This window comes from Pseudorca crassidens, chromosome 12 (assembly GCF_039906515.1).
Source record: "Pseudorca crassidens isolate mPseCra1 chromosome 12, mPseCra1.hap1, whole genome shotgun sequence".
In the NCBI taxonomy this organism is placed as follows: domain Eukaryota; kingdom Metazoa; phylum Chordata; class Mammalia; order Artiodactyla; family Delphinidae; genus Pseudorca; species Pseudorca crassidens.
Window position 1 is genome coordinate 25,563,262 of NC_090307.1, and position 16,230 is coordinate 25,579,491.

Genomic DNA, 16,230 nt, shown 5'->3' on the forward strand with positions numbered 1-16,230 from the left:
CATTATATAATATTCCTCTCTGTGCTCACTTCAGCGGCACATATACTAAAATTGGAACAATACAGAGAAGATTAGCATGGCCCCTGTGCAAGGACGACACACAAATTCATGAAGCGTTCCGTATTTTTGTTAAAATGGTTGTGGTCATTGTATCTATCTTGAATAGTGTCAACAATAAAAATAAAACTAAAAAAATATTCCTCTCTGACTGGTAATTTTTTCCCCCTGAAGTCTAATTTATCTCATATTGATATAACCATTTTTGCTTTCTTGTGATTAATGTTTACATGATATATATTTTTTCATCTTTTACATTCAACCTGCCTATATCATTTTACTTGAAATGAATTTCTTATTAACAGAATAGTGGGTCATGTTTCTAAATGATATTTTTATTTATTTATAGATAAATAACAAGGATTTACTGTATAGTACAGAGAACTATATTCAATATCCGGTAATAATCTATAATGGAAAAGAATCTGAAAAAAAATATATGTTTATATTGCTGTACACCTGAAACTAAGACAATATTGTAAATCAACTATACTTCAATTTAAAAAAAATAAAGAAAGAGAAAATCATCACCAAAAACCAGAAAGTCAGTCTTAATCATGTGCATTTCTAACTTATGTGGACTGACCAGATCAAAGATAATTTAGAATATCAATGGCCATTACAGGGAACATTTGAAATCCCCAAACTTAATTTCCTTAAAACTGAATTGGGCTACAATAGCTCAAAAACTTCCAGAAAAGAGTTCAATACTTATTTCTATTGGTAGTTTGAGGCTTCCCTATGTTACCAGGAGTCTAAAATTGCCTCACTGAAAAATAAGATTTTAAGATTAATGGGGCAAACAAATTATTAAAGAAAGATAAAATGGCTCCCAAAGCCTTAGGCTCTTCTTCTTGGCTTCTTTGTCTCAGATTCCTCTTTGGCACCATCTTGTCTCTCTCTTTGGCTCCTCATGTCCAGACTCCACCTCCACCACCATCATCCTTATGCCCTTCTACACTTCCTATGCCTCTTCTATACCCTCAATTCTCCCATATTAACTTTCTCGCCGAACTTTCCCTTTTCTCTAAAACCCTCCCCACTCTTTTCCTCTGAACTTGTCAGAAGCTTTCCTTTCAAAATTGAGCCTTCTGAGGGTCCAGAGGATAAATTTTAATTCCTTGGACCAAAGGTGAACAGTGAGCCATTGTTAAAGATTTTTTCAAAGTAACTAAAGTTTCTCACAAATTTGCTGAGGAATTCAAACTTATCAACCTGGTTTCTCTGACTTATATCAGCTAGTTCATATGCTTGTCAGGGAATGCCAGGCCCAGCATTGGGTGAAAAACACAAATTGGGAAAATACTGAAAGGTCTCTAGCATTGTAAAGGGGAGACCAACCTGCTAATTTATCATATGATCAGGCTTGGGCAATAGCCAAGTGACTTCATCAAGCATAAATTGATATTTTTAGATTATTCACATTTAATGTAATTATCGATTTTAAGGGCCTCAGTATGCAATTTTATTTTTATATTTTCTGTTTGTTGTCTCTTTCATTTCTGTTTTCTTTTTCCTGCTTTCTTGTGTGCCACCTAAACATTTTAAAGAATTCCACTTTGACTTATCTATGGTATTTTTCAGTTTATATTTTTCATACTTTTTTTAGTGATGTGTACATGACTTAACACAGTCTACTGGTGTCATCATTTTACCAATTCAGGTGAAATATAGAAACCTTACCTCCTTTTATGTCTTTTTACCCTTTATAATTTACATTATAATGTAATTGTCTTAAATATTTCCTCTACTTTTAAAACCACATCAGACAGTGTTATAATTTTTGCTTCAACTGTCAAATATCATTTAGAAATTTAAGAGGAGAAATAAGTCAGTTGTATTTACCTACACTTTTGCTTAAGTGTATTTCTTCCTTCCTGATGTTCCAAGGTTTCTTCAGTTGTTTCTTTTCTTTTCTTTTTTTTCCTAAAGAACTTCTTTTAGCCACTCTTGGGGGTAGGTCTGTCGGCAACAAATTCTCTTAGTTTTCCTTCATCTGAGAATGACTTGATTTCCCCTTCATCCCTGAAGGATATTTTCACTGGATACAGTATAAGATTCTCGGTTGATAGTTCTTTTCACACGTGAAAAATGTTGTGCTACATCTTTTTGGTCTCCATGGTTTCTGATGAGAAATCTGCTGTCGTTCTAATTGTTTTTCCCATATCGGTAGGTGTCGTTTCTCTAGAACTGTTTTCAAGATTTTTTTCTATGTCTTTAGTTCTCAGAAGTTTGACTATGATGTGTCTTGTGGATTTCTTTCAGTTTATTTTAAGATTCTCTCATCTTGAATCTGTAGGTTTGTGTCTTTTTCCAAATTTGAGAGGTTTTCAACTATTGAGCACTTTTTCAGTCCACCCTTTTTCTCCTCTCCTTTGAGACTCCAGTGACAAGAATGTGAGACTTTTTGTTGTATTACTATAGGTCCCTGAGGCTTTGTTTGTTTCAGTCTATTTTCTCTCTTTCTCAGTTTGGATAATTTTTATTGCTCTGTATTGCAGTTCATTGATTCTTTCCTCTGTTCTCTCTATTCTGCTGTTGAACCCATCCATTGAATTTGGTATTTCAGTTAATATATTTTTCATTTCTAAAGTTTCCATTTGTTCTTCTTTATATCTTATATTTCCATTTTAGACTTTGCATTGGTTTCAAACATGTTCATAGTTGCTTGTTGAAACATTTTTATGATGGCTACTTTAATATCTCTGTCAGATAATTCTAACATCTCTGTCATCTTGGAGTTGGCATTTACTGACTATTTTTTTTCATTCAGTTTAAGGTTTTCCTGGTTCTTTAAGATAAGTGATTTTTTATTGAAACGTGGACATTTTGGGTAATATGTTTTGAGACTCTAGATCTTACTTAAAACTTCCACTTTGCCTGGCTTTTTTTTTTCAACATGCTCCAGAGGGGAGTCTGGGGGCACTGCTTTATTACTGCCAGGTGGGGTTGAAGTCCAGTTGTCCCACTCGGCCTCTACAAATTCCTTTCTGGTTAGGAGGGGTTGGAATGCCTAGTTACTGGTCCCCTTGTGACCTCCACTGACACCACAGGGGTTGAGGGTGGCCTCTTTACTGCTGAGCAGTAGTAAAAACCCTGAATCTCCACTAGGCCTCCTCTAACACCACTCTAGTGGGGAGGGGTTAGGGTGACTCATTACTGCTGCGTGGGAATGGGAGTCAAGGCTGCACTGGGCCTTTGCTAGCATGGATGCGAGTGGGACCACAGTTTTTTTTTTTGTTTTTGTTTTGGCAGTGTTTGACTGGATTAGAGCAGTCATTGTATAGAAGTTTGTCTTTCTAGGCTTCCCCTCTCCTAGTCTTTTGGCTAGAAAGAACAGGCTTTTGTTGGGGAATTTTTTGTCTGTGCCTATTGGTATTTTCAGGTTGCCATCTTCTTCAGCTCCAAATCTGGGATATATGAGGCCAAAAGAAAACCCACCATCCAGAAACTTCACCATCCTATCTTCCTCAGGTCCCAAGGTCCCTAGCTAGTTGCTTTTCTTTACCTTTCAGATTCACATGATGTTTGTTTTATGTATAATATCCAGGGTTTTTAGTTGTACTTAGGGGGAGGCATAGGGCAAAGTGTGTCTATTCCATCTTCCCAGAAGTGGAAATCCTCTCTACTTCCTTTTCTTTACTACTTTTTAGCAATATTGAGAATGTAGTACATGTATTTGGGAAAGTTTTAAACAGTACAAAAGAGATACATGAAAATTTCCCTTTCAAGTCCTGTGTTCTGCAGTGGCCACGTGGTTCTTCTACCAGCGGCAGTCACTGTTACCAGTGCTTGTGCGTCCTTTCAAGAGAGTCTGTGTGTGTGTGTGTGTGTGTGTGTGTGTGAGAGAGAGAGAGAGAGAGAGAGAGAGAGAGAGAGAGAGACTTTCTATACTAGGTAGTGGCACCAACTTAAACTCCATTAACCATGGATGAGAGCAGTTATACACACTCTGGTTCAGCGGCATTGTGTATATTTAAGCATATTTGCCAACCTAATATATGAAAAACTGGATTGTGTTATAGTTTTAATTTGCATTTCCTGCCATGTGTGAGGATGAGCATCATTTCTGATGTATAAAATACATTTGTGTTTCCTGCTTTGTGGTCTGACAATTTAATTTCTTCTCTATTGTACATTCCTCTATTGGGTTGTTGGCATTTCTTATAGACTTGCACAGGTATGCACATGCACATTATTTATGTAGCAAGGAAATGTGCCCTATGCCTGTCATATATGTTGCCAATATTTTGTTCCTATTTTTTCCATTTTCTTTTGACTATTGTATTTTATGGTAATCGATATTTAAAAAAATTTTGAACTCAGATGTAGCCTTTTTAAAAATGACATCTGAATTTGGGTCATGTTTTGAAAGTTCTTCCTAGTTCAAGATTATTACAAATATTCTCCCACATTTTTCTTCTAGATCTTTTCATAGTTGCATCTTTTGTTTAGGTCTTTGGTACATGTGATCCAAAATTTTTTTAGATCATTCCTGAATTGTCTCAGCACAATTACTTGAAAGGTCTATCTTGTCCCCAGTGGTTTGAAATGCCACCTTGACTTATTGTGGGTCTTCTCTGCATAGGTGCTTATCTGCTTTGTCAGCAAATTACCAATGGCAGCTGGTGGCCTGGGGAGGCTGTGCTGAGGTGATCTTGGAGCCATCTACAAGGAAAGAAGCACTTTTGGAGAGGGATAAGGAGCAAGGGTGGCTGATTCTCCCCACCTTGGACTGCTCTGTGTTGGTCTCATGAAAATGGGCTGAGCCTGTTTCAGGGACGTTTTCCAACCATCTTGCCCCCTGATGGTAAGAGGCCCCTCTGTCTGCTCCTCTTGTAAATCACAGGTCCTGCTCTTTTCTTAAATAGCTCCTACATCCACCTCTCATCCTTATTCCCCTCTTCTGTCCTTGACACCTCTTCACTTCAGGCCTTTACTATTATGGCCTAGTTTTTGAGTACCCTCCTAAATGTTTGTTTTAGCTATCTCTTGCTACCAAGCAAATCAACACAAATTTAGTTGCTTGAAACAACACACCTTTATTATCTCATAGACTTATTATTCCTGTGGACCACGCGTCCTGGCACATCTTAGCTAAGTCCTGGCCTTCAGAGCTCTCATGAAGCTACAGTCAAGCTGTCATCCAGGGCTGGGTTCTCATCAGGAGGCTCAATTGGGGGAGGATCCATTTCCTTTTTCATGTGGTTGTTGTGGCTGTGGGATTCATGGAAGCTTGCTTCATCAAAGCAGAAAGGGAGAAAGAGTGTCTCTAGTGCCCAGCTACTAGCAAAATAGAGCAAAATAATGTAACGTGATTGCAAGAATGACATCCCATCATCTTTGCCATATTGTACTGGTTAGAAGTCATACCACATTCAAAGGTATGATCACCTGGAGGCAGGTCTCGTGGGATGCCCTTGGAATCTGTCCTCCACATGGGTTGTTTTCTACTCTAGTCCACACTTCACTGTGGAGCCAGATTAATGTTCTTAAAGCACATCCCTGACCTTACTAGTCTTCTACTCAAAAGTCTGCATTAGTTAAATTTCATATAAAATGTTCTTATATTAGCATTTACGGCTTTCTCCAGGAGCTGCCTGGCCGTTATCTGTCAAAATTGCCAGTGCACAAAGCCTTTGACCCAGACTATATCCCAGATCTTGACTCCCACATGAGTGAAATAATGAATGCACAAATGTAAGCACTGCAGAATCGTTTGAAATAACCGAAGATTGGAAACAACCCAAGTGGGAGGGGCTGGTTGAATACATTACTGTACATCCAATCAGTGGAATACTACACAGCCACAAGATGGACGAGGCAGCTCTTTATAAATTCATGTAGAGTGATCTACACCAGTGATTCTCAGAGTGTGGTTCCTTGACCAGCAGTATCACCTGAGAACTTGTTGGAAAGAAACAAAGAAGAACTACAAAAACAACCCCCAAATAATTTACAAAATGTCAATAAGCATACACATGTCAACAGTTACTTTAAATGTAAATTGAGTAAATGCCCCAATCAAAAAACAGAGTGGCTGAATGGATGCAAAAACAAGACCCCGGGCTTCCCTGGTAGCACAGTGGTTGAGAGGTCGCCTGCCAATGCAGGGGACACGGGTTCGTGCCCCGGTCCGGGAAGATCCCACATGCCACGGAGCGGCTGGGCCCTTGAACCATGGCTGCTGAGCCTGTGCGTCTGGAACCAGTGCTCCGCAATGGGAGAGGTCACAACGGTGAGAGGCCCGCGTACCGCAAAAAAAAAAAAAAAAAAAAACAAGACCCCTAGATATGCTGGGAAAGTGACTTTTCACTGTATATCCTTTTGTACCTTTTGAATTTGAACCATTTAATGTATTACTTATGTAAAATATTAAAATACAAAAGCCCCATCCGTCAGACATCATTAGCTTTCTCTCTCATCTCTCACATGGCCTGTTCACACCAGTCAGACTTGCCTCTTCACTATCCCTTGGGTTAGGGTCGCATTTCCTGGCCATGGGCCATCGCTTACATCCATGCCCCCAACTGGAATTCCCTTTACTCTTCTCTGTATAATTAAAGCCAACTCAAAGGTCAGGCCAAGATGCCGCCTTCTTTGGGGATTTGCCTGACCCCCGCCCTGCAGGCAGGATTAACTGGAACTTCTCCTCAGCTTCTCCAGCCTGTGCCTTTCTTCTGCCCACTGCCTGGCTGTCTTCTTTAATAGATTGGTGGCTCTCTGCAGACAGGGACTCAGCCTCACACATCATTGTGACCTCAGCGCCCAGCATAGCCTGCAGGTTGATACCTAAGAATCTTTTAGTGAATAACTGAGTGAGCAAGTGAATGATGGACACAGAGATGGGGACATAGGGACACAGGGTGGGCTGGACACGAACAGACCTAAGAGTGGGAATTGCCAGAGAGGAGAAGAATGAATCTGGGCAGGAAAGTTGGGGAGAGGTTGCGGGGAGAATCTGCTGGTGGCTGGGCTTTCTACCGGCTTAGGTTGGGGGCTGAGCCATCATCAGTGCCCTGGGGGGTGGGGTGGGGAGGGCACCTTGACCTGGGGGCCCATGGGATTCATTTCATTTCATTGGAGGGGGGAGTTCTTTTAAAAATGTAGATGAGCTTTGGAGGGGCAGTGATTGAGGGGTAGAACGTGTGCCTTAAAAAGACCTCACACAGACTGGCAGAAGGGCAGGCTGCCCTCCCAAGGGGATTATTTTGATTACAGCCAAGTCGAGGTGAAGTTATTTTTTAATATTAAAAAGAATATGCCCCCCCATGGCCACTCTGTCCCTAACCTCCCTCCATCTCGAGAAAGCATCTGACATTTCCTGCACATTTTAACTTTCTAACCAAATAATGAAATAATCATATTGGCTCCTCAGTCACAGGATTCATTTTCTCTCATTCCTGGGCTTCAAAATTCATCTCATATTTTAATCTGTTTTGAGCTCTTTTCAATTGCCTTGGAGATAGAGCCAAAGGTTCCCTGAACTCCTATTGCCTGCCGTTGTTTGGTTTTGCTTCCTGTGGGGTATTCTCTTTAATAACACGGTCTGTCCTGCAGCAGTGGCAGGAATTCTAGGGGGGTCGGGGCTGGGCCTCACACTTTGTGGCTCCCTGACAGTATATTAATGCCCACATTCCGGCTCTGGGCATTCTCATTTGCTGCCTTCCTCTTGAATGGTACCCTCCCTTCTCAATTGTATTAATGTTTAAAAGCCCAGCCTCCCGTAGAAATTCTCTCTCAACTACTCTAGGCCACATGATCCTTCCCTCCTCTGAGCATCAAGTAAACACACAAAACACAACGGCAATAATGACCAGCATTTCGGAGCCTAAATATCTTTCTGAGCACTGTTATGGATTAATTCATTTGATTCCAGACTCTCCTCTAAGGTAGTATTAGTTTTAGTGTCCCCATTATTTTGATGAGTAGACTGAGGTAAAGAGAGAGTCCATAACTTGTCCAAGCGCTGCAACACACCTAAGGTCGGTTTCATCCAGTTGAACTTCTGGTTTTCCTGTTTCATGTGTGCACGTCATAGCTTCCCAACCAGACAGCAGGCCCTCAGGGTGGGCGCTGCACCCTTCTAGGTGCTGTGCGAGGTGGTGTCATTGTAAATACTTGTTGGTTGTTTGAGCTCCTTGTCTCATGAAAGACCAGAGACGGCGCTGGTTTGGAGCAGGAGGCAGGGGGCCGTCTGTCCATTTCTTAGAGCCATTTGGGGTGGTGGGTGGAGTTGCTTGAGAACTTACCCACGCTTCTTGTTTGGGGTAGGGAGTGGCAAAAGGACATGGTGTGGTGCAGGTGACAAGGCTTCTCCTTGGGGGCATGAAACCATGTGTGCTGTAGGATTGTTGGAGAGAGTGGGGTGCCCATCAAGGAGCACCCTGTGACTCTGGGGAGAGATGAGCTCACTGCCAAGGGTCCCCCTTATGAAAATGAGAAGGGCCCCTATGTGGAAAGTCCTTGACAGTGGGGAGGGACCAGAGTCAGCTCTCTGTCCCAGGGGTTCCTCTCTGGCACTGGGGTCTGGCCCTTCAGTTGGGTTGTCTTTGTTCCATAAAGATGACAACCCAGGCAGGCATTTCACCTCTTCGAGTCTCAATGATCTCATCTGTAAAAGGGGGAGAAACACCCAAACCTGCCTTCCTTGTGGCAGGGCATTGGGAAGGGCAACTGAGAGTGTACACATCAGGAACAAAAGCTTCATGGCAGGTAGGACTGGAATTACATCACTGGAGACAATTTCTCTCTGGGTCTCTCTTCCTGACATACTGTCTGATGGACCTGTATGTTTGTCCAGACTTGTTAAATCTGTGTAGCTCCGGCTTCTCCCTTTCTGTCCCTGGCACCTCTCATGAGCCCTTCTGGGGCTGTCTCTTCCTCCACATCAGGGTTCTGAGTCCTCGCTGTGCAGTTGAATCCCCTGGATGCTTCTGATGCCCGAGCCTTACCCCCGGAGGTTCTGACCCCATGGTCTTGGGTGCGTCCTGGGCTTGGTATTTCTTAAAGGCTTCCCAAAGGTTCCAGTGTGCCCCTGCATTGAGACCTGTGCTCCACCGCGTGCTGAGACACAGGGCATGAATGGAGAGAAGAGAGAGGAGAGAGAGTCCATCAGAATCTCAATGTTCCTAGTAAAAATTTTTGAAAATCATGTTTGTTAGATGCTATGTTTTAGGCCTGATACTGAATGTATTTTGCAAGGTCAACTAAAATTGAGTACATTAAATTTTTATATTTAGCAAAAGGCTGTACAGGTGAGTTAGCATGAATCCCCTCTGGGATCTGAGGGTTGAGACGCTGGAGGAGCTGGGAAGTAGGGGGCAGCAGCAGACCTGGAGCCGGGAAGCCTGGTTACCAAGGCTGACTCCATCACTCACTTGCGAATATTCACACCTATCTCACAGAGTCATTGTGAGGGGCAATGAGATCATTCATGAAAACTTTCTGAGAAACCAAGATTTCTGTAGAAATAAAAGTATTGCATAAAAGCAGCTGTGTTCTGTATTCTGTCGACTGTGACTCTCTGGACATCATTCCTTAGGAGTTCTGCCTGACACGGGGAGACCAGATGTCCCAAATTCCTGGTCTCCCGCGCAGGTTTACTCCACCATGTGCATTCCAGACCTCATCCACTCCTGGCACCACTGGCCAGCCCTTCCCCTCCCCAGCTCCCGTCTTCAAATTCCATCGCCCTCCACTGGCTTCTTCCCCTCAGGACAGAAACATATCCCTCTCCCCCACAGTAAAAAGAAAATACACCTGTGACCCTTGGGCCCCCTCTTCCTTCCACCTTTGCCTTACAACTAGGTTTCTGGGACATGTAACTCACGTGGAGACTCCCCTTTCCTCACTCCCTTCTCCTTCTGTTCTGGCATTTCCCATGGCTGCCAGCTGCTCCATCCTTGTCTACCTGAGGTCTCTGCCGTAGGTGCCCTGTGGACCACTCCCTTCATGACACACTCCCCTTCCTCTGGCTCCCTCACATCCTCCCTCCCCCTCTCACCCTCACTCTCAACTTTGCCTGATCACCTAATCTTAGGGATTCCATTTCCTAAATATTTCTCATACCTGTAGACTCCCTTCAGTGCCCACCACCACTACCTTGGTTCAGCCCCTCTCTCACCTGGACTACCTCTCACCTGGCCTATTGGTCCAGCCTCTTAAGGTGTCCTGACCTCCCTCCCCGGCTGCCTCTGCCCTCCAGGGTCAAGTTAAATACAAAGCCCTTTGTGCTGTGGACCTTGCCTACATCTCCAGATGCATCTCTTCCAACTCTTCCTTTCACATTTGCATTCATTCCCCAGATCTGTCCTGGTGCGTCATGGCTCTGGGGTTTTACATGTTTTGTAACATCCCCATAAAACTTTCCCTGCCCCCCACTACCCGAACCTCATTCTGGAAAAATGTTCGTCTTATAAATCCCAGCTCAACTGTCAGATCCCTCAAGGAGCCTCCCCTGGTTCCTCTGTTCCATCCCCCAGTGGGCTTAGTCTCACCTTGCCTTGCTCTGGCCCCCCTGCTGCTCAGTCATGCTGCTTTCAGAGCTCTCCTCACGCTGCATTATGCACGTAGCAAGTGCTTCCCCAGACCTGGAAGCTCCTTGAGAGAAGGGTTCATGGCTGGCGCTCTCTCTTTCAAGTTCTCGCTCTCAGATATGCAGAGCCCGGTGCAGAGTTAGCACTCAACAAATGTTTGTAGGATTGAATTGAGTTGATTGATCTGCAAAGAGCAACTCGGAGCATCTCGACAGGTCATAATGACTTCTGAACACCCAAGAAATGCCACTGTCGCTGTATCCCAGTGCTTGGAAAAGTAGTTATCCTCACATGGGATCGATTGCTGATTCAGCTAGCGAGGATCTTGGCTTTTCGACCCTCCGCCATGTTCTGATCTCTTCAGACAGCAGGGAGCTTCCTCCATGAAGGCCCCGTTCACAAACAATTCTAGGTACATGCACGTCGTAGGATGCTGTGACTGGGCCTGTGGAAGCAGACAGAGCACTCGAGCTCTGAGCCAGGGAGAAACGTCCTGTATGTTTTTCTGGATTCTTTTTCCTACAACTACATCCCCCTGATGATAAGCCCCTCCAGAAGGGCAGTGGTCACTCCCTCTGCCCCACTCCCACCATCCGCCTCAACACAGATGTTTTCTTGCTTCTGTTTTGTACCACCCATGGCTTCCTTTCCAAGGTCTCTCCCACCCTTCCCTCTTGGGGAGAAAGGGAAAGGATGGTTTGTTAAAGTCACAAAGCATCCTTGCAGAACTGATGTCACCAGCTTTTGATGGGTTTCAAGGGGCTGTACTTGCAGGGCAGGCCTTCTCTGGCCTCCTTTTATATCCTTGAACTGTTGTTAAACTCATTCTTGAAATTTTCCTTTGTACATTCTGCCTCCCTCACTCTCACAATGGTATCTAGTGTCCCATCATGTTGCCATCACTATAAAACTTTTAACTGCCTGTTATACCTAAAAATGTGTTATGTTATATAGTGGAATGTTGTTATATATATTGTAAGATTGTAACATTATATGTTGTAATAATGTCTGTCCCCTGTCATTTTCTTTGAAATTCACGTTTTGATCGTCTTCATAGTTTCCTCTTTCTAAACCCGCTCTGAAAGCTTTCCTTTATCCTGGAGTGAAAATGACAGATCCCAGGAGAAAGCTTGGCTTCTCACAGGGGAGGGAAAGGGATGAAGCTTGGGTGCAGGAATATCAGGCACCAGCCCTGGGGAGCTGTGGGTGTGCGTCTGCAGGTGGGTTGGTCATCAGCTTTCTGTCTTCTGACCCTGAGCAGCATTGTCCTTCCCGTACCCTTAGTTGTGGGTCAGGGTCACGAGACGAGGTCTGGCCAGCAGGGTGTGGATGGCGTGTGATGGGTTTCGCCTCCAGGTTGGAGCATTTAGTTACCTGCGCAAGGCCTCCAGAGCTGGCAGGACAGTCGGCCACTTTCGAGACCGTGGCTCCTGCAGCAGCCTGGAACCCTGAGTGACTGCAGCAAGCCCAGTCTGCGGTGGCTGGTTGTAACCACAGCATGACCTGGCCTGGCCGGGAAATTGGTTCTATGCCTAGAACAGTTGTGCTTTGTGACAACAGTGTAAACTGTGTGCCATTTGCTTGGGGCACATATGAAAGTGAAAAGAGCGGAGTGTAGATGCTCGTGAACCATGAGCCTGAGATACACGTCCGCTGTCCCAGGCCACAGAGAGGTCGTCTGTACTGCTGGCGTCTCTGACTGATGCGGGCAGGTGGGGAGGGCCAGAGCAGGATTGGGTGGGGCAACATGTGAGTACCAGTGAGACCTGCCTGGAGGCCCACCAGCTCTGACCTTGGCAGGCAGTCACCTCTGTGCCACGGGGGAAGGCCAGTCCTGTGTCCCGCACCCCCGGGGGCACCCATGGGGATTCCCTGGACCCTGTGACCCAGAGACCGAGCAGGCTTGTTTTCTCCTTGGAGCTCTTCTTTGTCTCTGTTTCATTGTCACCTTTTCTCTGTGACAGCGTCAGGGCTCTGGAGAGGCAGAGGTGAGAATGTGTGAGCTCTGTGTCCCGTTTCCCAGCTGCGGGGTGTTGGCTCTGAGCAGAATCCACAGGACAGTGAAGTTTGTCCCTCTGACCCCACTGCCCCAGCCTCTACCCCTCGTCGCTCTGACCTGCTCTCCGGGCAGCTCTCTACCTGTTCTGCAGGTGGCTGTTTGCTTCCCCCAAGAATGTGTACGTTCTCTAGCCCTCCTGGGACAGGTCTGCCAGTGTGTTTCAAGGTGACATTCTGGTGATCTGGTAGATTAATCTCAGTGCCTCTGCTACGGAGGAGTGCAGGCTGCCTGGGGGGTCGTTCACTCCTCAGATGGTTATTGAAGCTCCCCTGTGCCCAGCTCTGAGCACAGTCCTAAGGGGTGGGGGGGCAGGGAAAGCAGGGAGAGGGAGACTCATGACTGCGGCTGGGCCCTGCCTCTAGACCCTTGCAGTTCAACGGGGGAGGACAGGGCTAAGCCGGTGGAGGGTTTAGAAGTGTGGTGCAGGGTAATGTGTGTTAGGAGCTCCGGGTGGGATCCAGGCCATGAGAAGGGGCCAAGGGGATGGCGAGAGTGCTCTGTGGTCTGGGATAGTCAGGGAATGCCAAGTCACTGTCCTGGGGCCTCAGTTTCCCCATCTGTCAAGTAAGGAGGGTGGGTGTGTGCATTGCTGTTCAGATTGCCTGATGATAAGAATTTCCAGGGAAGCCTGTTCAGCTGCAGGGCTCCCAGGCCCCTCCTAGAGATTCAGAGTCTGTGGGTCTGGAGTCGGGCTGGGAACGTGGCTCTTTATTTCTTGTCTGACCTCCCCTCCCAGCCCCAGTTCCGCCCCAGGAGCTGGGATGTTGGGGGCTTAGGGGGCAGGCGGTGAATGGTGCGGGGGACTTTGAGGGGGCCTTCGAGATGCCTAGCTCCATGTTGGAAAAGCACTTACCACAGCTGGGGCAGGTCACTCGGTAGGGAGATGAGGACACTGTTGAACTCTAGTTGGTTGCTGAATAATTAGTGGCACCGGGGAGGGTTTGTTGACCAGGATGCCTTTTGGAGGAGAGCTGGAGGCGGCCTGAGTGTTCGGCTGTTTGCGTTTGGCCTTGACGTGGTAATGCTTCGGGCTGCTGGGAAGGCTTTCTGAGCGAGTTGACTCTGTGATCCTTGAGGCCAAACGTGGGAGTTGGGTCCCCACAGGAGACCAATGAAATGGGCGGCCCTGATTGGGCAGCTCCTGTCCTAGGTGGAAAATGCTGCTAAAATTCAGCAAACCCAGCAGGGTGCACTGAGGACCCTGTACCTCGGTGGTTCTCAAACTTCCTGTGCCTCAGAATTGCCTGGCGGGCTTGTTAAATAGGGTGCTGAGCCCCACCTCCAGTGTCTGATTGCGGGGAGGGGAGGGCAGAGAATTTGCATTTCTAACATGTTGCCAGGCGCTGGCTGCTGCTCCCGGGACCACCTTTTGAAAGCCAATGCCAAGTTCTCAACCCACTAGCGTAGGGGTGGGGGTGATATCTACAGACTCAGGACCCAGTCACTCCCCCCAGGCCACTTATACTCCAACGGGGGACCTATTTGCAGCCACCAGATCAAGGGAATACGAGGTAGTGAGTGTCAGAGTACTGGAGTGATCCCAAGATGATGGGCACCAAGGAGGCTGCAGAGGGGTGTGCAGTCGGGGGAGAGGCCTCCTGCAGCTGAGAGGCCCTGAGGGTGGGCAGACCTGGAGCGCCGTGCTGTGCACCGCACACATGCGACCTAGGAAGGGAGTGGCGGCCTCTGGAGCTGTGCAGTGCGGTTGCTCTAGCAGGTGAGAAGGTCCTTGCAGCTGGGCCAGTGTGTAGGGGCACAGACTGGGAAGGCCGGAGTAGGCCTGTGGCCCAGTATAGAAGCCAGGGGCCGAGTGGATTCCTACCAGGGGCAGGAAGAAGAGAAGGCTTTATAGGAGCCGGCCCGTGGAAGGTCTGAAATGCTCGGGTGAGGAGTTCAGACTTTATTCCATGGTGAACTGGGAACAGATCAACAGTAGTTTGGCTCCCCAAAGCAGACATCTGGAAATTGACTCTTACATTTTGAAAAACAGATTTTCAGTAGTAGCTCATGGCCGATCCGTGTGACATGATTTCAAGGCTGAATCTCAGAGCTTTCTCTGTCATCTCCTCCCCCCCACCAACCCCTCACACTGTTTCTTCCTCACAGTCCTTGAAATTTCACCGTTAGAGATTATATCCCTTTGTTCAAAATATTACCCTCTCCAAGAGGCTCGTGTCATAAACCAGGAATGCCCAAGAAGGAAAGTAGCTAACATTAGCATGCTATGCTAGGTCACCTTAGAGGAAGATGACATGGCAGTCTTCTCCTCCAGGAGCCAATGGCAGGGGACATAGGACAGATGAGCTTTGACAAATGTGGAAGCAGAGGTAGAGTACAAAGGCCAGGTGCAGTCGGAGAGGAGGCATGAGACACAGCGGGTTTAGGGAAAGCGTTCCGAGGCTTTCCCTAGAGAATGTCAACAAGAATGATCTCTGGGTGCTGTGAGGTGGGGGGGCCTGGATGCTGTTAGCATAGGAAGGTATCAGTGTGCTTGGTAGGCCCACAGTAGCTCAGTCCAATTTCTTTGGTCTCCCATCTCCACTCCTTTATGTGGAACATTGAGGGGAGTGTACAGCTATCAGTACATTTCAGACCCAACCCTGACACAGCAGCCTTCTCCTCTCCTGTTTAACCAGACAGAATGGCTGACATTGGTTCTCGATTTGCAGTCAGGAAGCAGGAAATAGCTGTGTTTCTCAAGGCATGTTCCCAAGTCCATTAGATACCTATGCTCTGAAAACCGGGTGGGAAGAGAAACTTTCCTAATTGTATTTGGAGATGATGAGCTGATGAGGAGATCTCAGGTGAGTCCTTTTGCCAGGTGATTAATTACCTCCTTATTTTCCTGTTCTAAAGTCAAGTTTTTCCGTATAAGATGGTCTGTAAGTGGGAAGTGTATACAGTGCATATAAAGCTCTAACAAGAACCTGTCATGAACAGTCATTCATTGTGTTCATGTTGAGATTGATTACGGCAGCCTAACACGACTGTTTGTAGAAAGTTAACATTTTTGCCAACAGGTGTGAATTACGCAGGTGTATTCCTAGGCAAGCCCACCCTCAGACACTGCTTTTATAGAATGCCTGTATCTGAGAAACTGAGTCTGATTTGTTACCATTATTGAGTTGTTCCACACAGTCAACTGAAGGAAGGAAATTGGAAGGCCCAGGAGGTGGCTTGGAGTGCAGATGAAGCCTTTTTTGGGGGGAGGGAGGGGAGCACAAGAGCCTAGCACTGTGCCCTCATCTCTATCTCTCCCACCAATGCTGTGATGGAAAGTGCAGGGATGGCCTTTGGGCCTGACCACTTCCAGGCTGCGTGATGACTGTGGGCAGGTCATGCAACCGTTCTGCTCCTCGTTGATGCTAATGTTGACCTGAAGTCATCATGAGATAACTGAGAAGTTGTACACGGCATGCCCAGGACCTGGTAGGTGCCCTCTCTGTGCAGCCAGCTCTGTCCTGCTCCCTGTGTTGTCATAAAGGCCCATGGCCCAGCCCTTCGAGAAAGGCCCTGAGTGCATTTCCTGGAAGCGCCTAGATTAGAGTTGTTAAGTGATTTTAACATCAAAGATAT

The 16,230-nt window shown here is 46.3% G+C and overlaps 1 protein-coding gene and 1 non-coding gene across 7 annotated transcripts in view; both read left to right on the forward strand.

The window, feature by feature from the left end:
- The window catches only part of ZBTB7C (zinc finger and BTB domain containing 7C), a 378,357-nt gene that overhangs the window by 49,767 nt on the left and 312,360 nt on the right, over positions 1–16,230 (forward strand). The window lies entirely within an intron of this gene.
- Positions 22–128, forward strand: LOC137204235 (U6 spliceosomal RNA). The gene has a single exon (XR_010933473.1). It is a non-coding gene; the product is annotated as a U6 spliceosomal RNA (small nuclear RNA).